Source organism: Schistocerca serialis, chromosome 4, assembly GCF_023864345.2.
Source record: "Schistocerca serialis cubense isolate TAMUIC-IGC-003099 chromosome 4, iqSchSeri2.2, whole genome shotgun sequence".
NCBI classification, from domain to species: domain Eukaryota; kingdom Metazoa; phylum Arthropoda; class Insecta; order Orthoptera; family Acrididae; genus Schistocerca; species Schistocerca serialis.
In genome coordinates, this window is record NC_064641.1 from 389,515,334 (window position 1) to 389,538,200 (window position 22,867).

The window sequence follows — 22,867 nt, forward strand, 5'->3', positions numbered from 1 at the left end:
GATTCGAACCTGCGACCGTAGCGGTCTTGCGGTTCCATACTGCAGCGCCTTTAACCGCACGGCCACTTCGGCCGGCTAGCTTGGGACAGATTGCTCGTTTTTTCATAAGCGACTAATTTGTTGCAATGTATTTCAGTCAGTCACCAGAAACCATCAAATATCATCCAGGACTAGTTTATTGAGCACATTCATTTGTTGCAATTGATTTTGTAATATACAGTGCATCCCGAATTATCCGCTAATTAGGATGCGAGGTACTTCAATCATTATTACATCAGAAAGACCACAAGCGGAACTGAGAACGCAGCGCAATAGGATAAACAAACAAATATGTGCAACAAAATCGCACACTGAATGAACCCCATCCACCAGCTCACTGGATTTTCTCAATGTTCAATAACGATACTGCTTGCTACTTCAATTGGCAGTATAATTACCAAATCAGCACTCCTCTGGTCTGCGGTGTAACTCAATTTGCTTTTATTTGCGTCACTGAGCTTGGGTACCAGTTGCAAGTTATAATGTGTTATCACAGGAATCCTCCACACACATCGGATGACGTCACCAACGCAACCTTCGAGGAGTGGGACAGTCTTGAGCGGACGACCTTTCGACCGCCTTGTGGGTTGCATGCCGAAGAGGAGTCAAGACTGTTATATATTTGCGTCATCAAATGTAAAAATGAACGTTTATTCTCTACCGGTTTGAGTTCTAACAACCAGCTTCACATGAGAAAACTATACGTTACAAGAGAGACAAATACACACTACTGGACATTAAAATTGCTACACCACGAAGATGTGCTAGAGACGCGAAATTTAACCGACAGGAAGAAGATGCTGTCATATGCAAATGATTAGCTATTCAGAGCATTCACACAAGTTTGCCACCGGTGGCGACACCTACAACGTGCTGACATGAGGAAAGTTTCCAACGCATTTCTCGTACACAAACAGCAGTTGACCGGCGTTGCCTGGTGAAACGTTGTTGTCATGCCTCGTGTAAGGAGGAGTAATGCCTACCATCACGTTTCCGACTTTGATAAAGGTCGGATTGTAGCCTATCGCGATTGCGGTTTATCGTATCGCGACATTGCTGCTCGCGTTGGTCGAGATCCAATGACCGTTAGCAGAATATGGAATCGGTGGGTTCAGGAGGGTAATACGGAACGCCGTGCTGGATCCCAACGGCCTCGTATCACTAGCAGTCGAGATGACAGGCATCTTATCCGCATGGCTGTAACGGATCGTGCAGCCACGTCTCGATCCCTGAGTCAACAGATTGGGGCGTTTGCAAGACAACAACCATATGCACGAACAGTTCGACGACGTTTGCAGCAGCATGGACTATCAGCCCGGAGACTATGGCTGCGGTTACCCTTGACGCTGCATCACAGACAGGAGCGCCTGCGATGGTGTACTCAACGACGAACCTGGGTGCGCGAATGGCAAAACATCATTTTTTCGGATGAATCCAGGTTCTGTTTACAGCATTATGATGGTCGCATCCGTGTTTGACGACATCGCGGTGAACGCATATTGGAAGCGTGTATTGGTCATCGCCATACTGGTGTATCACCAGGCGTGATGGTGTCGGGTGCCACTGATTACAGGTCTCGATCACCTCTTGTTCGCATTGACGGCACTTTGAACAGTGGACGTTACATTTCAGATGTGTTACGACCCATGGCTCTATCCTTCGTTCGATCCCTGCGAAACCCTACATTCCAGCAGGATAATGCACGATCGCATGTTGCAGGTCCTGTACGGGTCTTTCTGGATACAGAAAATGTTCTTCTGCTGCCATGGCCAGCACATTCTCCAGATCTCTCACCAATTGAAAACGTCTGGTCAATGGTGGCCGAGCAACTGGCTCGTCACAATACGCCAGTCACTACTCTTGATGAACTGTGGCATCGTCTTGAAGCTGCATGGGCAGCTGTACCTGTACACGCCATCCAAGCTCTGTTTGACTGAATGCCCAGGCGTATCAAGGCCGTTATTACGGCCAGAGGTGGTTATTTTGGGTACTGATTTCTCAGGATCTATGCACCCAAATTGCGTGAAAATGTAATCACATGTCAGTTCTAGTATAATATATTTGTCCAATGTATACCATTTTATCATCTACATTTCTTCTCGGTGTAGCAATTTTAATGGCCAGTAGTGTAAAATACAGGGTGGTTAAAATTAAACTTTCCATATTTAACACGTTATAACACGGAAAGTAATTACCGCACGAGTACCAAACTTGGTAGCATTAGTGTCAATGAAATCGGGAAGAGAAACAATGCAGAATCATTTCAATCGAAACACTCTGAATGTGCTGCTATGGTACATCATAACATTACATACCTGTACCATTATTGCTGCAAAAGTGGCTCAATATGGTGCCCATCAGTGTCCAGAAGAATCTGAAAGCGCAGGATTGCATTCTGCACAGCGGAAGGAAGCGTGTCTGTAGGTATGTGGCTACCTCTCTTGACATGCTGCGCTTCAGATCAACGCATGTGTGAATGTTCCCCTGGTAAACCCTGTCCTTCGGGTAGCCCCACAACAGAAATCACAGGGTGTGAGATCAGTTGATCGTGCCGGCCAAGCATCTGGAAACGATTGGCTGATAATGCGATCGTTTTCGCATGTGTTTCGGAGAAGCAGGTGAACTTCACGAGCGATGTGCGGTGGAGCCCCATCTTGCATGATAACTGTTGAGTTCATGCGTGTCCCTCCAGTAGGATGGATACATGCTGGCGGACCATACCGCAGTAACGCTGGCCAGTCGCACTGCACGACTTTGGTCCTTAAGTGCCACACTGTTCAAAAAGGAATGGACCAATGACGAACATAGCCGTGAAGAACCATACGGTGACACGTTCACCATACGAAGGAACTTCATGCACAGTGACTGGAGGTTAAGATCCCCACACTCGTTCACCTCACCCGTCAGAGAAAAATGAGCTTCGTCTATCCGTAGGATGGCCCAGGGCCAACCGTAGTCTACTTCAATCTTTGCGAGAAAGTGGAGAGCGAAATCAACGTGTCGTTGTGCGTCCTGTGGGGTAAGCTACTGTACGATACGGATCTTGTACGGATACCATTTGTGAATGGTTCGAAGCACTTTCTATACAGTGGACCGCGGGATGTTCAACTGTCGTGACACAGCACGTATACTGCCTGACGATCGGGAACTGCGCGCAGCGATGTCTGCCGTAGCGACAGCTGCTCCATCGACCACCTGTGGTCGAACCGGTCATCGACCTATTCCCGGAGCGGCGCCCAGTTCTCCCGTTGATTTGAACTTCATCATTGTCCGTACAGCAGGTGGAGAGAGAGAGAGAGAGAGAGAGAGAGAGAGACGACCCTTTCGTAGTCCTTTCAGCTGGTGATATTCTGCAAGTGTAGCTACAGAATTACTGTTATTTTGATAACAGAGCTTGACAAATAATGTTCTGCACCTTTTGTCCAAGCTCATGTTGACACGTCAACAAGTGCACTGCGACTGGTCAGGTGTGTGAGACTATGAATTACGGTGACTGATCACGGCACTTGTTTTGTGGCCATTGTTGAAACTACACAGTGGCGCTGTGACGCATGGAAATCATGCATCATATACTCCACACATTAATGCAATCGAACTTGGTACTCGTACCATAAATAGTTTTCGTACTAGAATGTGTTAAATAGGGAAATTTTAATTGTAACCACCAGGTATATACAGGCACGTGGACAATTGGGGGAAGTTAAAAAAATATTTTTAAAACCTTAGTACTTATACAGTTCACGTCAATGGTTGAAAAATACATTTTTCTCGAACACGACGCAATCGACTGTAGAACATTCGTAACTGTCATAAAAGCCTGTACGAACATAATCCATATAAACGCACTGTGCATCAACACCACTACAGTTATGAATACTCGGTGAGAAAATTAAATGAAGTCCCATGCTTCTTTACAGAGCGTAGGGGAACGATGCGGGAGACCTGCACCGCCTTACTAGGCAAGGTGCTAATGGAGGTGGTTTGCCGTTGCCTACCTCCGACCGTAATGGGAATGATGAAGACGACACAACAACACCCAGTCATCTCGAGGCAGGAAAAATCCCTGACTCCGCCGGGAATCGAACCCGGGACCCCGTGCTCTGGAAGCGAGAACACTACCGCGAGACCACGAGGGGCGGACTCGGTGAGAACTTCACACTTAATAACTTACACATTATAATTTTCAAAGGTACAAACATTAAGATATCCTCAAAGAAATAATTTGAAACAAAGTGTGAATATCTACAAGGCTGCAAATATTCTCTGGTCTATTCAAAGATTACAGTAACAAAAATATAGTAATGACATGGCGCCCATTCTCTGAATATATATATATATATATATATATATATATATATATATATAGTGTGTGTGTAAGAATTAGGTAGGATGTATCTGTCTGAACTAAACAGTGGGCAAGGAGTCAATCTAGAGGATTGTAATGGAGTAGGATTTGCGAAACATGACACTATGATAAATTGCAGATGAGGTTACTGATGTGTATAGGTCGCCAGAGGCAACAGAAGTACGAAAAAGGCTGAAAAGAGGCGCGGAGAACATCTATTTATAATAAACAATTAATCCTGTTCAGCTTCAAAGTTATGAAATGAGAGTCAACTAGTATTAATGTAATACTTGGCTCTCGTGTGGGAATCAATAGCCGACGGTAAAAGACCTACAGAATGATCTCGGTTTAGCACATATAGACAAGTGCTCATACGACTGAATGTATCTATCTAGCTGTTAAGAGTATTTGGTTTACATGTGAGGCAATGAAGGCAGCATAGGCAGTCTCCTTATTCGTTAGCAGAGAGTAATCTGTCTATCACAAATACATGTTCTGTACGTCTCTTTTTCTTTTTTAAAATCTTATGGGACTTTACTGCTAAGGTCATCAGTCCCTAAGCTTACACACTACTTAATCTAAATTATCCTACGGGCCAACACACACACCCATGCCCGAGGGAGGACCCGAACCTCCGCTGGGACCAGCCGCCCACTCCATGATGCGTTGCCCTAGACCGCCCGGCTAATCCCGCGCGGCTCTGTACGTCTCTTTTTATTGTTTTTCGTAATGTTACTGCTTCTGTGGATCAACATACACACCAGTAACCTCATCCACAATTTATCACATAGCATAAAGTTTCGAAAGTGCAATTCCATTGCGATCTTCCAGATTGACTGCCTCCATAGTGTTTACTTCACATAAATGGTTCCTATTTAATTCCTGCAATACTAAGATCGTCATAATTTATCACATTATATCAGATTAAGCATCTATGTAGTTTTTTCAAAGAATGGACGCCATATCATTACTAAATTTTTGTAACTGCAGTCTTTCACTAGAACAGCGAATATTTGTAATCTTGCAGGTATTCACACTCGTATTTGTTTCAAATGATCTCTGTGACGATCGCTTAATATTTGTTTCTTTGAATATTATGACGTGTCAGTTATCAAGTGCGAAGTTCTCACCGAGTATACATAACTGTACTTGTGTTAATGCACAGCACATTTAAATGGATTGTGTTCACACAGGCTCTTATGACACGCTGCGACATAGTAACGAATTGAACAGTGATCAGGAAAGTGCATAATAAATTTCCTTATATCCGTGTATGATCATAAAATGTTAGGCCCTCAGACTTTATCTTTTGACGATGCCACTGTGGCTCCACTATATTAGGACAGGCTTTTTAAAAAATATCTCAAGATGGTCTGGTCACTGCTGACCGAAATCGACCGTCTGAGAACTTAACATTTTGTGATAATAGACGGAAGTAAATAAATTTATTCTCCTGTAATGCGTGTTCCACACTTGGTTGTGTCGTATTTGACAAAAATTTACTTTTAATCCATTGATGTACACTGTGTCAGTACTACGGTTTTAAAACACTTTTCTTCAGTTCCCCCCCATTGTCCATGAGCCGGTGTGTATTTTATATCCGTCTCTTTCTGAGCCTTACAGTTTTCTCCTACAAACATAATTATTATAACAAACGGGTGGAGAAAAAATATACAACAGTACAGCTATGGCGCGAATACGTTTCTTCAAAATACGCAACAGCCGTAGACATTCATCCAAGAAAAGCTTTTTTGTGCTATATATAGCGCACAGAATGCAGCAACACGGTACCCGAATGTTACCCAACATAAGATTCTCATACAACGGAGGTGCATTTTGAACACACTGTCTTTATTTTGTTTCTATTTCAGAACAAAGTTGTTCTTTTTTACTTTCGGGTGGTTTGTTCTTTATTTCACTGCTCCCCTTGAATCGAAGCCCACAAATATTCGGAGATATGCAGGACATGCAAAACTTCTTTTGATCTGTTTATTAGAAGTAATACGTAATTGAAACTGATGTCCTGTTCGTACCGTAATTTACGTAATAGGCGAAAAGACTGATAATTTGACTAGCCGATCAACAATAAGCCACAACCATCAAGCATGAAGTGTCTGGAAGGATTTATTGTGGAACTTCACATACATCTGTTAGTGGAGAAGGAAGATACCAGACAAATATACGGAGGTAATCTATTTAAGTGTAATCCATCTGTAACAGAGGTCACCTATAAATGATTCGTTCGACTAACTACTGGGCATTCTTTGACGGCATGGGCCTCGCAACCAAGCTGGAGTAACGGAAGAGATACGGCAGGTTCAAAGGAGAGCATGCGCACCTTTATTTAGTCACAGCGACATCGTCACCGTTCTGGCCACAGACAGGTCAATTTTGCCCAACCGACTGCCACGTCATTCCCGGCCAAGAGCGTCGTCGAGATGCAGTATGTAAGGGCGTGGAGTCAGCACACAACTCTCCCGGACTTTTTCGGGTAAGCAGACCTGGTACCGATATTAATTAGTCACGCAGCGCCTCAACTGGCATCAAGGGGCTGAGTACGCACCAAGAAAAAATCCCTGGCAGTATCAGGTTTCGAACCCGAGTCCCCTACATGGCTGACCACTCACCTAGGGGGAGCTCCTGTACCGCGGAAGGTCCTCAAAATTCCGATAGATTTTGTTCGAATACGTATTACTTCCTCCACTTCATAACTCGCCCAGTGACCACGACCATAAAATTAGAAAAAAGTCGCGCATATAAACAAATGTAGATACAGACTTTCTTCCCGGCATCAGCCGCGAACGGAAAGAGAAAAGGCATAAACCATACTGGCATACAAAGTACACATGACCGCATGAGACGACAAGCACGTATCATAGCTACACAATGAACCACATAAAACCGTGGAACGAAGTAAATGGCTTCTCTGAATATTGGCGCATTAAATAACGACGTTCGCTTCTTACGAAATGGTTTGCATCACGCTACCTTGCACGATCGTCCGGGGTCGGGGTAAGAGTATTATTCATAACTGCGCCATACGTACCTGCAACAGAAGAGAAAAGAAACTGTACAAAATATGGCTGGTTCAAATGGCTCTAGGCACTATGGGACTCAACTGCTGAGGTCATTAGTCCCCTAGAACTTAGAACTAGTTAAACCTAACTAACCTAAGGACATCACAAACATCCATGCCCGAGGCAGGATTCGAACCTGCGACCGTAGCGGTCTTGCGGTTCCAGACTGCAGCGCCTTTAACCGCACGGCCACTTCGGCCGGCCTGTACAAAATAGTCCGTTGATGTATATTAATCCATTTCTTTCTTTCTCTCTCTCTCTCTCTCTCTCTCTCTCTCTCTCTCTCTCTCTCTCTCTCTGTCTCACACCCAATACCAAGATCTTTGTAGGAAACAAATTTGGCAACACAAAGAAGACACAGTACTGCCAGAAACATACGAATCTACCTCTTACGAAGATTGAAAACTAGTACGCGGTGATAGAGCTGGCTGATTTTATACTAGAATCACAGACTTGTAAAACTAATCGTAGGGGAGAGTACTGCGCCTTGAAACACTAATCAGACTTTCGCCTCTACCTAGCCCTGTAACAGACATCTACATCTACATTTATACTCCGCAAGGCACCCAACGGTGTATGGCGGAGGGCACTTTACGTGCCACTGTCGTTATCTCCTTTTCCTATTCCAGTCGCATATGGTTCGCGGGAAGAACGACTGCCGGAAAGCCTCCGTGCGCGCTCGAATCTCTCTAATTTTACATTCGTGATCTCCTCTGGAGATATAAGTAGGGGGAAGCAATATATTCGATACCTCATCCAGAAACGCACCCTCTCGAAACCTTAGAGCAAGCTACACCGCGATGCGCGTTTACCGTAATGTATTTCCTTATTTCATTTTTAAATGATAGCATCCGCTTTTTATGTATTGCAGTCTTTTTCTGAAATTACAAAAACTACTCTGGAAAGTTAAGATTTTCCCAAATGTGTAAACATGTTCCAAGGTACAAAACGGTTATGTACCTAAGAACAAATATTAAAATTTAATAGCGTTGCAATAGAGAACATCTTATCAACGCCGTATTTACTCGACTGTTAAATTATTACTCCACTATAGTTGTAATCAGAAAGTAAAATCAAATAAAGCAAAAGTTTCAATCAAAAAATGGTTACAATTTCAGTACATTTTTAGACTTAAGTTATTGGAAACTGGAAAAAATGTATTTTCAAGACAGGTAAAATTATTTAGACATTAACGAAACTCAGTTAACTGCGAAATTCAGTTCCATGGCAAAAGGCCTTCTCCTGTTTCAAGATATAAGATTGTATACTACACGTTAAACACGGATCAGTCACACGTCGAGGGTATGTAAAACGTGTCTGTCGTGGTTGTTGTTGTGGTCTTCAGTCGTGAGACTGGTTTGATGCAGCTCTCCATGCTACTCTATCCTGTGCAAGCTTCTTCATCTCCCAGTACCTACTGCAACCTACATCCTTCTGTATCTGTTTAGTGTATTCATCTGTTGGTCTCCCTCTACGATTCTTACCCTCCACGCTGCCCTCCAATACCTAATTAGTGATCCCTTGATGCCTCAGAACATGTCCTACCAACCGATCCCTTCTTCTAGTCAAGTTGTGCCACAAGCTCCTCTACTCCCGAATCCTATTCAATACCTCATCATTAGTTATATGATCTACCCATCTAATCTTCAGCATTCTTCTGTAGCACCACATTTCGAAAGCTTCTATTCTCTTCTTGTCCAAACTAGTTATCGTCCATGTTTCACTTCCATACATGGCTACACTCCATGAAGTACTTTCAGAAACGACTTCCTGACACTTGAATCTATACTCGATGTTAACAAATTTCTCTTTTTCAGAAACGCTTTCCTTGCCATTGCCAGTCTTCATTTTATATCCTCTCTACTTCGACCATCATCAGTTATTTTGCTCCCCAAATAGCAAAACTCCTTTACTACTGTAAGTGTCTCATTTCCTAACCTAATTCCCGCAGCATCACCCGATTTAATTCGACTGCAGTCCATTATCCTCGTTTTGCTTTTGTTGCTGTTCTCTTATATCCCCCTTTCAAGACACTATCCATCCCGTTCAACTGCTCTTCCAAGTCCTTTGCTGTTTCTAACAGAATTACAATGTCGTCGGCGAACCTCAAAGTTTTTATTTCTTCTCCATGGATTTTAATACCTACTCCGAATTTTTCTTTTGTTTCCTTTACTGCTTGCTCAATATACAGATTGAATAACATCGGGGACAGGTTACAACCCTGTCTCACTCCCTTCCCAACCACTGCTTCACTTTCGTGCACCTCAACTCTTATAACTGCCATCTGGTTTCTGTACAAATTGTAAATAGCCTTTCGCTCCCCGTAGTTCACCCCTGCCACCTTTAGAATTTGAAAGTGAGTATTCCAGTCAACATTGTCAAACGCTTTCTCTAAGTCTACAAATGCTAGGAACGTAGGTTTGCCTTTCCTTAATCTAGCTTCTAAGATAAGTCGTAGGGTCAGTATTGCCTCACGTGTTCCAATATTTCTACGAAATCCAAACTGATCTTCCCCGAGGTCGGCTTCTACCAGTGTTTCCATTCTGTCTGTCGAGGGTACATAAAACGTGTCGGGAGGGGGGGGGTGGGGATGGGTGGAGGTGAGGGGGGGGGGGGGGGGGGTACGCGGAGCGGGCGGTGGGAATGGGGGGACGTAAAAACAGTGCTGCTGTTGTAATGTGGAAATGGGGCGATTTCTCTGACGTCCAAAAGGACACGATTATTGGCTTTCGGGCCAAGGGTGGAAGTATTTCCGAACGGCTAACAAGGGGAGGCCGCCAGCTGTGAAATTCAGATTCGATTCATACTGTGCATAATAAAAGCTCATGGCCAGAGGTGAAATGTGGCAAAGCACCAATATGCACTTCTCAGCCGTTGTTGAGAAAATCTACAGTTAAAAGAAACTGTTGCGGTGAAATACTCTCTACGACTAATAGTTTGCTACAGCGTCGTGGCGCAGCGGTAAGCGCTCGGGTTCATAATCCGAAGGTCGCCGGATCGAATCTCGCGCCATGCAACTATTTTTTTTTTGTAATTCAAATGTATTATTATTATTCATATTATTCACACACAGACATTATATATATATATATATATATATATATCTCCAATCCATCGCCCACCACCAATTGTCTTCTCCGATTTTTGCCGATATGATACGATACGCGTGGTATGCATCAAACCTGACGAACGATAGAACAATTTTTCAGAATGTCAATCAGGTGTGTTTCCCAACAGATAATTTAAAAAACAATTGTTCTTGTAAAAACGCATCGTTTATCAGGTGTGCTCGATGTCGTGCTGTTTTCTGCTTTCCATGTTTCTATGACAACTATCACTCTGGTTCGTGCGATACTCCAGCTACTTCTGGTCACTAATTGTTAATTATGTGTGAGTGTACACCGAACTTATCAATAAATTGTATCCACTTGAATATTATTTGTGATATTGTGTTTTATTTCAAGTTTTATTTTTCCACGACAAACGACTTTCAACAACTTATTATATGCATAATTGTTGCAACTGATTGCCGGGTGTGTGTGTGTGTGTGTGTGTGTGTGTGTGTGTGTGTGTGTGTGTGTGTGTGTGTGTACATTTGAATTACAAAAAGCAAATAATAAAAAAAAGTTGCATGGTGTGAGATTCGATCCGGCGACCTTCGGAATACGAACTCGAGCGCTTACCGCTGCGCCACGACGCTGTAGCAAACTATTAATCGTAGAGAGTATTTCACCGCAACGGTTTCTTTTAATTGTCGATTTTCTCGACAACGGCTGAGAAGTGCATATTGGTGCTTTGCCACATTACACCTCTGGCCATGAGCTTTTATTATGCGCAGTATGAATCGAATCTGAATTTCACAATTGGCGGCCTCCCCTTGTAAGTCTGTAAACTGCTCGCGTGCCGCCGTGGTTAAAGTATACCGTGCATGGCAAAATGGTGCTATGCACGACGGTGGCCGAGGCAACTGCGGTGCACCACGGGCCACAGATGACAGGAGTGAATGACAGTTGCAGAAATGAGTACGGGCAGATAGAGGTACCGACTGTCGAGCGACTGACGGCCCAGATGGACCATTCGGCTAAAATAGTGTCCCCTCAACGACTGTTCAGCAAACGTTGCTGTATATGGACCTTCGCAGCAGGTGCCTGTTTCATGCACCCACGCAGAAGGCTGTTCATCGGCAACGAAGACAGGACATCTGACGACTGTACCACACCTGGACGGCCACTAAATGGCGGCAGGTATCCTTTTCAGATAGATTACGTTTTGTGCTCCATCGGACAGATGGCCGTTCACGTGTATATGCTGTGAAACGTCTGAAATCAAATTCCCTGCACCCAGGAACGAGAGAAATGGTCTGGGGAATGGTTTCGTGGCATTCCCTGAGTGATATCGTCATTCTGGAAAGAACAATGCATCAACACAAGTATGCTCATATCCTTGGGGACCACGTCCACCCCTAGATGCAGTTTATTTTTCACTGGCACGATGGCACCTACTGGCAGGGCAATGCAACGTGTCACACAGCTGGTAGTGTACATGCGTGTTTCTACATCTACATCCATACTCCGTAAGCCACCTGACGGTGTGTGGAGGAGGGTACTTTGAGTACCTCTTTCGGTTCTCCCTTCCATTCGAGTCTCGTACTGTTTGTGGAAAAAAAGATTGTCGGTATGCTTCTGTGTGGGTTCTAATCTCTCTGATCTTATTCTCATGGTCTCTTCTCGAGATGTATGTGGGAGGCAGCAATATACTGCTTGACTCCTCAGTGAAGGTATGTTCTCGAAACTTTGACAAAAGCCCGTACCGAGCTACTGAGCGTCTCTCTTGCAGAGTCTTCCACTGGAGTTTATCTATCATGTCCGTAACACTTTCGCGATTACTAAATGATCCTGTAACGAAGCGCGCTGCTTTTCGTTGGATCTTCTCTATATCTTCTATCAACCCTATCTGGTATGGATGCCACACCGGTGAGCAGTATTCAAGAAGTGGGCGAACAAGCGTACTGTAACCTACTTCCTTTGTTTTCAGACTGCATTTCCTTAGGATTCTTCCAATGAATCTCAGTCTGGCATCTGCTTTACTGCCGATTAATTTTATATGGTCATTCCATTTTAAATCACTCCTAATTCCTACTCCCAGATAATTTACGGAATAACTGCTTCCAGTTGCTGACCTGCTATATTGTAGCTAAATGATAAAGGATCTTTCTTTCTGTGTATTCGCAGCACATTACACTTGTCCACATTGAGATTCAATTGCTATTCCCAGCACCATGCGTCAATTCGTTGCAGATCCTGCATTTCAGTACAATTTTCCACTGTTAAAACCTCTCGATATACTACAGCATCATCCGCAAAAAGCCTCAGTGAACTTCCGATGTTATCCACAAGGTTATTTATGTATATTGTGAATAGCAACGGTCCTACGACACTCCCCTACGGGACACCTGAAATCACTCTTATTTCGGAAGACTTCTCTCCATTGGGAATGACATGCTGCGTTCTGCTATCTAGGAACTCTTCAATCCAATCACACAATTGGTCTGATAGTCAATATGCTCTTACTTTGTTCATTAAACGACTGTGGGGAACTGTATCAAACGCCTTGCGGAAGTCAAGAAAGACGGCATCCACCTGGGAACCCATGTCTACGGTCCTCTGAGTCTCGTTGACGAATAGCGCGAGCTGGGTTTTACACGATCGTCTTTTTCGAAACCCATGCTGATTCCTACAGAGTAGATTTCTAGCCGCCGGAAAAGTCATTATACAAAGTCTACAACTGATCGATGTTAGAGATATAGGTCTGTAGTTCCGCACATCTGTTCGACGTCTCTTCTTGAAAACGGGCACCAGGATGAGTTAACCGTATTCGCCTGACCACCAGACTCCTCGGACGTAAATCCAGTCGAGAATCAATGCTGGCGCAACTGGCCACGATAATTGCGTCGGCATGGCTCCGCATCCCTGTCAGTGCCTTCCAGAACTTCGCTGACGCTCTGCCTGCACGTCTCGCCCTGAAAAAGGTCGGTACTCAGGCTTTTCTTAGGTAGTCACCGTAACGTGACTGGACAGCATATACTTAGTTTTGAAAATACATAAAATTTACTCGCTGTAACACTCTGTAACTGAAGAATCAAGAATATATTCCAAATAGCTTTAATATTTTATACAACACTTAAATTTTCAGAACTCTAATTATTTACAAATTAGTCACTAGAGGGAAGTACCGACTAAGGAACATCACGTGTTCCTAGGTAGACTATCAACAAATGTCGATACATTTGTAAATGTCGATACATCAAAACTTTTTAGTCGGGTCGTGAGCTCGAGTCGGAAATCTCTGTTCATAGATCAGTAGATCCGTGGACGCCAAAGTATTCGACTATTAGCTACGTTCTGCAAAAGTATCGGATACAGAGAGGACGAATAGAAATCCAATCAATTATATCTGCCATCCGTTATAAGATACGTGTCATACAGCTTCGGAACTGAAAACAGCGTGCGTTTACGACAGTCTCGGGCTTCGCGAAAGGATTCTCATGGGCTGCTTCGGAAGTTGAAAAAACTGAGGGTGGGACAGCTGACCTTTTTCTCTCTACAGACACTTTCACTGTTCACGTAGAGATTAAGATAATTTTTATATTCTTATCAGTTTAAAAGTGAAATTTTTTTGTTGAACTTGAATAAGCAGCACACAAGTGAAAATGAAGAGAACGCAACGCAGAATAGTAGGGAGTATTTGAGAAAGCGAAAATATTGTGTACCGGTACACGACGAAGTTATTCGCATTTTGGATTTACATGAACAAAACCAACCATGAAGAGAGATCACAGTTTGTATTATGGTTAAAAGTTACGGCTGAAGATTGTGTGCTTCCAAGCACATTAAATCCCCACTTAGAAGACACACCATTCAAACTTAGTTGGCAGAACACTTATCTTCTTTACCAGGGGTTGAATAAATTGGAATAATACAAAAGCCGAGTGTGTTAAGCATTTTTCAATAGCAAATAATACTGCACATAATGACGTTACATACAAAGCTGTTAAGCGTTAAATGGTGCGTACCACTGCGTAACAACTAGTTCTACCGGCTACTGTAGAATTGGTGGATATTATGATCGTCGAGCAGGTGGGAGATCGGCTTTAAATGCGGAATTGGAGAACTCAGCGTTCTGTGGAACCTTCACAATTATGAGGGTGTGCTGAAAAGTAACACTTCCAATTTTTTATATGAAAATTCCTACAGGTTTTCAAATAAAACAAACGTTATTAACATTCAATATCTCTATTCTTCATGTCTACATATTTATTTCTCAACGTAGTCACCCTGGCGACGTACTCATTTCTGCCAACGAGAGACCATTTCGTTGACACCATCACTGTGGAATGTTTGATTTATCACTATGAAAGTGAAGTCCTCGGAGGTGTTCTTTACGTTTTGAAACAGACGATCATCGGATTGGGCCAAGCCGGTACTGTATGGAGCATTATCGATGACAGTGAACCTAGGGCCCATATCGCACCACCCGTGCGTGGTGTGACACTGTTATGCTGAAGGGGTGGGTGCTCGCTCCATGCGTGGACGAAATCCTCGAATTCGAAACTCGTGATGTTTCTCATGCAGTGACATAGCTGCGCTACACACTGCCATTGCATTATTTTTCAGCACGCCCTAGTTATCGCAAAATTAAAAGGAAATTAATTTCGGTTTCAACATGATAAGGCCACAGACGATATTTAAGGATACTCGGTGACTACTGTTTTATAGGCATTAGGCCGTGGTCTAAAGCATGTTACTGTGCCTGAACGTTTCGGCTCGTAATCCACGACACATCCTCAGCGGCTATAAAGATGAAGCCAGTTAATTTTAAAACTCAAACAAGCTCAGTAAGCCGAACTGTTTGTACGTACAAACAAGAATGAAACGTTATTCGGAAAATCTAAATCACGATCGCCGCACGTGGATTTGGACCTTCGTCCTCCAGAATGCCAGTCAAGTGTGCTAACCACTGCGTCACCTCGCTCGGTTCACGGACCCTGCAGCAGTAGACCTATCTCAAACGCCGCATACCAGTGATTCAAACCGATTTACCCAGTCATTTTAAGCGACTTTCAATCCCAGTGACGGATTCGTTGGCAATAACAATAAACGACACTCAAAATCAGAGAGGGCTGGGGAGGGGGGGGGGGGGGGGGGGGGAGGGGGAAGAGGATATGGCAGAGAGGGCTGGAGAGGAAATGGACATAGAAGAAGAAGAGAAGATGGGCTCAGAGAAGGAGGAGGAGATATAGGGGGGAAGAGTAGGTGGACAGAGAGGGGGAGAAGGAGATTATACGTGTATCCAATTCTCATACATATTTAGCAATTCCGAAGCATTACCGGGTTTGCTAATCTCTAATAAAGATGATCTCTATTGAAATATAAATTGCGTTTTTGAAGATATCCTATCGACACTTACACGGCGGTTCAAAAAAACATTTTCAGGCAGGTAATATCAACAAATGCTAATGGGTTTAGGACCGATTCAGAGACGAAGTTCCATCTGAATTTACTTCTTCAAAAAAGAGAATCTTATTGAATGTCTTTCGACAATATAATGAAGGCAAAATGTGGCAGCATGGAACTTAACGATTCTGGAGCCTACATGAAAATGAATATTCGTCGCCCTGTTGTAACAAGCAAATTGTATTTGCAACATCCAGTTCGAGCGGAGCGGGGATTCCGGTAGTCACGTAATAAACAGTAAATACTGTGCGTAAATTAACAAGCGACAAAAAAAGGTAGCTGTATCCGTTCAATTCAGAAATTTGATACGTTTTGTAGTGAACCACAAACTCATTACTCCCATTAATTATATTTATGTTAAATCTATTCACTGCACTTCATAGAAATCTTTAACAGGTATTTCATTCATTATTAAAATTTTAAACTATTATAACCGTATCAACCGTGCACTTCATCTGCGTTAGACAGATCAATATTCTGACTTCGAGTGCCAAAGAAAAATTGTAATGTACGTGACTAAAGACGCTGGGAAGCAAATAAATTTACGCATTGACGGAGAAGCGAGAAATGCAGGTTGTTGTAAAGGTCGGGTAAATTGTGTTTATATGAACGTACAGGACAGGTAAGTCCCCTGCTGCTTCATTCTGGAAAAGAAATTTATTGCTACTTTTACTTGAAAATTGCTTTTCAAGTTTACAAGAGATAGCTGTCTTTAGAACTTAGGAACGGACGTCATACGTGGAGATGCAGCAGTTAAACCCTGTACTCCAACTAAGACAGGTTCACATAATCATCTGCAGATTTAATGTAGTTTCACTAAATTATTCGAGGCGAATGCTTCTTCAATAAGCCACGACCGTTACACTCCCACAGTCTTTTTCTATAGTTGAACTAGTGCTCGTTCTCTAAAAGACCTCAACATTGACGGGACATAGAACGCTTACCTTCTGTTTTGCCAATCTACTAGCGCCAAAATTTTGCGGCAAAACTTGAAAAGGAAACATTTGAAATCGGTACCGAACTATGTTGCAACTGGGAATTTGTTATCAAATGTAGCAACGCACACATCATGAAATATGAACACGTCATCAGTGAGGATGAAAGACTATCCAGGTTGGCGATTAAGAAATTCACAGCAATATCCCGAACGCCGTAAAAAATCTAGAAACAGACGTTCTTTGAAAATATACATACTTTTCTGTTAACGCATTTTTGTAGACGTTTAGTTTTATAAAATGTGTTGTTCTCGTCTCCCGCCCGCAGTACTTTTTGTCCTATTTAGAATCTTTAGTTCAGCGTGATATGGTATAGTACCAATGAATTACAATTCTTAACCTTTGTTTCTAGTTTCAGTGCTCTTCATCTTGTAGATAGAATAACTATTACTCATTTTTTGCAACTGAAATTCGTTCGGTAAAGACGACCTATACCTATTCAGTTAATTATGCACACACGTCTTCTTTAGGTCAGAACAAGTACCATAATTTTGCGCGACATTCTTGTGCTACGTTGTAGTTGACTATGCTAGGTAAAAATCTCACATTTTTTTCTATTTTCTACACAAAAAATAATTTCGAATGCTTTACAAACACCCTCTAGCTCGGGCAGTGCCTTGATATTGAATTGTGCACTGTAATAATTCAGTTTAACAGTAAACGAAAGACAGAAAATAAGAATTCTGGGTGATTTCAAGGTCTCTGTGAACCAAACGTAAATATAAAGATAAATAACGAGATCATCATATAAAGATTCGTGCTCAGTTAGCAAAAGGATGTGGGGGGAATCTGCAGTGTTCTCTTCAAAAGAATTATGTTGACATATGTCTTAAGTGATTTGGGGAAACTGCTCAAGACCTAAATCTAGATAGACTGGTAGGAATTTAAACGTCGGCCTCCCCGAAATCGAATCGGTTGTCCTAACCACTGCCTCACTTCGCTCGGCAATTACTCACTGTAAACCAGTGAAGTTAAATGAATAAAATTTCTACGGTCCTATCCCAAGGCTTAACATAATAGAATATGTAAAGAAATCTGGAAATTCCGCACGTAAATTGTAGCGCTGAAATAAAAAAAAAAAACAGGGGCCACAGTAGAATATATTTGCTTATCAGTGGTCAAGGGGTAACGTCTTTGATTCATAATCAAAAACGTCTTCGGTCCCGGGTTCGATCCCCGCCACTGCCTAAATTTTGATAATTAATCAGCATTGGCGGCCGAAGACTTCCGGCATATGAAGTCAGCCTCATTCTGCCAACGGCCTTGTCAAAAAGGGCGGAGGAGCGGATAAAGGTACAGGGCACTCTCTTTTCCTAGGGGTGGGAAATTGCCCCTAAAGGCGGGAGAATCAGCAATGATCAACGACATGAGGATGCAGAAGGCAATGGAAACCACTGCATTAAAGACACGTAACGTGTATCCACAGGACATGTGGCCTGTAATTGAAGAAGTGTCATGATGATCTCTCCATTGGCAAAAGATTCCGGAATAGTCCCCCATTCGGATCTCCGGGAGGGGACTGCCAAGGGGGAGGTTACCATGAGAAAAAGATTGAATAATCAATGAAAGGATAACGTTCTACGAGTTGGGGCGTGGAATGTCAGAAGCTTGAACGTGGTAGGGAAACTAGAAAATCTGAAAAGGGAAATACAAAGGCTCAATCTAGATATAGTAGGGGTCAGTGAAGTGAAGTGGAAGGAAGACACGGATTTCTGGTCAGATGAGCATCGGGTGATATCAACTGCAGCAGAAAATGGTATAACAGGTGTAGGATTCGTTATGAATAGGAAGGTAGGGCAGTGAGTGTGTCACTCTGAACAGTTCAGTGACCGGGTTGTTCTAATCAGAATGGACAGCAGACCAACACCGACAACGATAGTTCAGGTATACATGCCGACGTCGCAAGCTGAAGATGAACAGATAGAGAAAGTGTATGAGGATATTGAAAGGGTAATGCAGTATGTAAAGGGGGACGAAAATCTAATAGTCATGGGCGACTGGAATGCAGTTGTAGGGGAAGGAGTAGAAGAAAATGTTACAGGAGAATATGGGCTTGGGACAAGGAATGAAAGAGGAGAAAGACTAATTGAGTTCTGTAACAAGTTTCAGCTAGTAATAGCGAATACCCTGTTCAAGAATCACAAGAGGAGGTGGTATACTTGGAAAAGGCCGGGAGATACGGGAAGATTTCAATTAGATTACGTCATGGTCAGACAGAGATTCCGAAATCAGATACTGGATTGTAAGACGTACCCAGGAGCAGATACAGACTCAGATTACAATATAGTAGTGATGAAGAGTAGGCTGAAGTTCAAAACATTAGTCAGGAAGAATCAATACGCAAATAAGTGGGATACGGAAGTACTAAGGAGTGACGAGATACGTTTGAAGTTCTCTAACGCTATAGATACAGCAATAAAGAATAGCGCAGTAGGCAGTACAGTTGAAGAGGAATGGACATCTCTAAAAAGGGCCATCACAGATGTTGGGAAGGAAAACATAGGTACAAAGAAGGTAGCTGCGAAGAAACCATGGGTAACAGAAGAAATACTTCAGTTGATTGATGAAAGGAGGAAGTAAAAACATGTTCCGGGAAAATCAGGAATACAGAAATACAAGTCGCTGAGGAATGAAATAAATAGGAAGTGCAGGGAAGCTAAGACGAAATGGCTGCAGAAAAATGTCAAGACATCGAAAAAGATATGATTGTCGGAAGGACAGACTCAGCATACAGGAAAGTCAAAACAACCTTTGGTGACATTAAGAGCAACGGTGGTAACATTAAGAGTGCAACGGGAATTCCACTGTTAAATGCAGAGGAGAGAGCAGATAGGTGGAAAGAATACATTGAAAGCCTCTAGGAGGGTGAAGATTTGTCTGATGTGATAGAAGAAGAAACAGGAGTCGATTTAGAAGAGATAGGGGAGCCAGTATTAGAATCGTAATTTAAAAGAGCTTTGGAGGACTTACGGTCAAATAAGGCAGAAGGGGTAGATAACATTCCATCAGAATTTCTAAAATCATTGGGGGAAGTGGCAACAAAACGACTATTCACGTTGGTGTGTAGAATATATGAGTCTGGCGATATACCATCTGACTTTCGGAAAAGCATCATCCACACAATTCCGAAGACGGTAAGAGCTGACAAGTGCGAGAATTATCGCACAATCACCTTAACAGCTCATGCATCGAAGCTGCTCACAAGAATAATATACAGAAGAATGGAAAAGAAAATTGAGAATGCGCTAGGTGACGAGCAGTTTGACTTTAGGAAAAGTAAAGGGACGAGAGAGGCAATTCTGACGTTACGGCTAATAATGGAAGCAAGGCTACAGAAAAAAGGAATTCTGCTACCTAGGCAGTAAAATAACCAATGACGGGCGGAGCAAGGAGGGCATCAAAAGCAGACTCGCTATGGCAAAAAAGGCATTTCTGGCCAAGAGAAGTCTATTAATATCAAATACCGGCCTTAATTTGAGGAAGAAATTTCTGAGGATGTACGTCTGGAGTACAGCATTGTATGGTAGTGAAACGTGGACTGTGGGAAAACCGGAACAGAAGAGAATCGAAGCATTTGAGATGTGGTGCTATAGACGAATAAAATTTGGTGGACTGATAAGGTAAGGAATGAGGAGGTTCTACGCAGAATCGGAGAGGAAAGGAATATGTGGAAAACACTGATAAGGAGAAGGGACAGGATGATAGGACATCTTCTAAGACATGAGGGAATGAATTCCATGGTACTAGAGGGAGCTGTAGAGGGTAAAAACTGTAGAGGAAGACAGAGATTGGAATACGTCAAGCAAATAATTGAGGATGTAGGTTGCAAGTGCTACTCTGAGATGAAGAGGTTAGCACAGGAAAGGAATTCGTGGCGGGCCGCATCAAGCCAGTCAGTAGACTGATGACAAAAAAAATCTGTGTGACATTCCTGTCACAATTATGTCAGTTCTAGTAAACGTTTGATTTACAATAAAATAGTGTCACTGAAATCACTGCTGATTACAAGTTTGTCGTACTCCGATGCTTGCTGCTATTTAACTTATTAACAGAAAATAGAATTTTTATAACTTCTTTGCATGATAACGTAAATAAAAATGGTAGTTTGGACAGTGAGAGAGAAATATTAACAGAATTGAAGCTGTGAGGTGCGCGTGCGTTGTTCCTGGATACTTAGTAGGTAATGATTATGCAAACGAAATTCTGGGTTCGAGTCCCAATATGGCATACTGCTTTAAGCTGCCAGCAAGTTTCAGTATTATTTTATACGCCGATTTTTTTTCAGTAAGTCAACTTCGCCGCGATAGTGTGAAGATTCGTTAACAACGAGGACAATATGTCCCTCTCCGTGAGAATTTATTTTCGCTAAATCAACATGTCGGTCACAATTTGTAAAGAGTTCAAATGTCATGTCTATGAAAGAGGGAGGGTAAGAGGCAGGCAAATGTTTGTTACCTAATTTTTATCAGAATAAATGTTGCAATAAATCATTTTTCAATGTTCTCACGTATCTGAGTGTTGCAGATGTGAGTCTTGAATCTGTTGGCAATCTCAACGTGTCAGTAAGCATCCTCAGACATTAATTACCATTTATAGCTGTTACTCGTTGCATAGGAAAGCTACGCATGTACCTTACCTTGGCCATCTGAGAACGTCCTATCAGAATGTTGTTAATGGAATAAAGGAGGCCTATCTTGACAGAACGACATTTCAGTCATGATGGAGACGTCTGTTATTGTCCGACTCAGTTCACAAAATCTCAAAAGAAAATGATAGGTATCGACATTCTTCAGGTCACATGAGGAAACAGTAGTTCAGTCACAAACACAATGAGACAAACACATTGTTTATGTCCGAGTCATTGGCAAAGAGATTTTCTCGTTGTGTTTGTGTGTTAACTGCTGTTTACTCGTGTGATCTGAGACTGGTGCGACCGCTGGCATCAGTAATACCTATTAGAAACTTTGTCATTGTACAAAACAATAAACCACCTTGAATACAAGGTTTCTCTTCCAGTACATTCTTTATGGAAGAGATTAGATATTTATGTCCCCAATTCACGTAAGGTGATTCAGAGGCATGTAAATAAAAGAAAAATGGTTTGCGGAAATTACGCAGCTACATCCAGTTTAATATAATCATCAGCGCAACGATGACAAAGAGTTCGTAATAATACAACATGCACGGGTGGACAAAGCTATTCAGCTGTTGTTTCTGAATTATCAATTACATTTCAAACTTAAAAAAATTGGCGTTCAAAACTGTTTGTCAGTACATAGCGTTTCGTCCCTTAGTAACTAATAGTACAACATTTATCATTAATTAACTTCGTTACAATGAACTTGCTTTTTATTTCTGTCCTTTCATTCACTCACATACGGCTGCTTTTTGTGCTCCCTTAGAAATTAGCTGATCTTACCACCCAAAGGCAACTATTAATATTGTAAGTATCAATGTTTCGCCTTTTCCAGTAAAATAACATTAGTTGTCGTCGCGATGGCGATTTAGTTTCGGTGATGGTGGTCGTTCGCGCGCGCGCTCGTGCGTGCATGCGTGTGTGTGTATGTGTGTATTAAACGTGGGACCTAGAAACGACGGAAAGGCTTTGTCCCAGAGAAGCCCTCAGTGGTTCACAATCCCACAGCACGCCACAGGCCGGCCGAGGTGGCGGAGCGATTCTAGGCGCTTCAGTCTGGAACCGCGCGACCGCTACGGTCGCAGGTTCGAATCCTGCCTTTGGCATGGATGTGTGTGATGTCCTTAGGTTAGTTAGGTTTAAGTGGTTCTAAGTTCTAGGGGACTAATGACCTCAGAAGTTAAGTCCGATAGTGCTCAGAGCCATTTTTCAGGCGACGGCAGTCCACCCACCCCAACGCCGCCTTACACCGAACCCAGGGT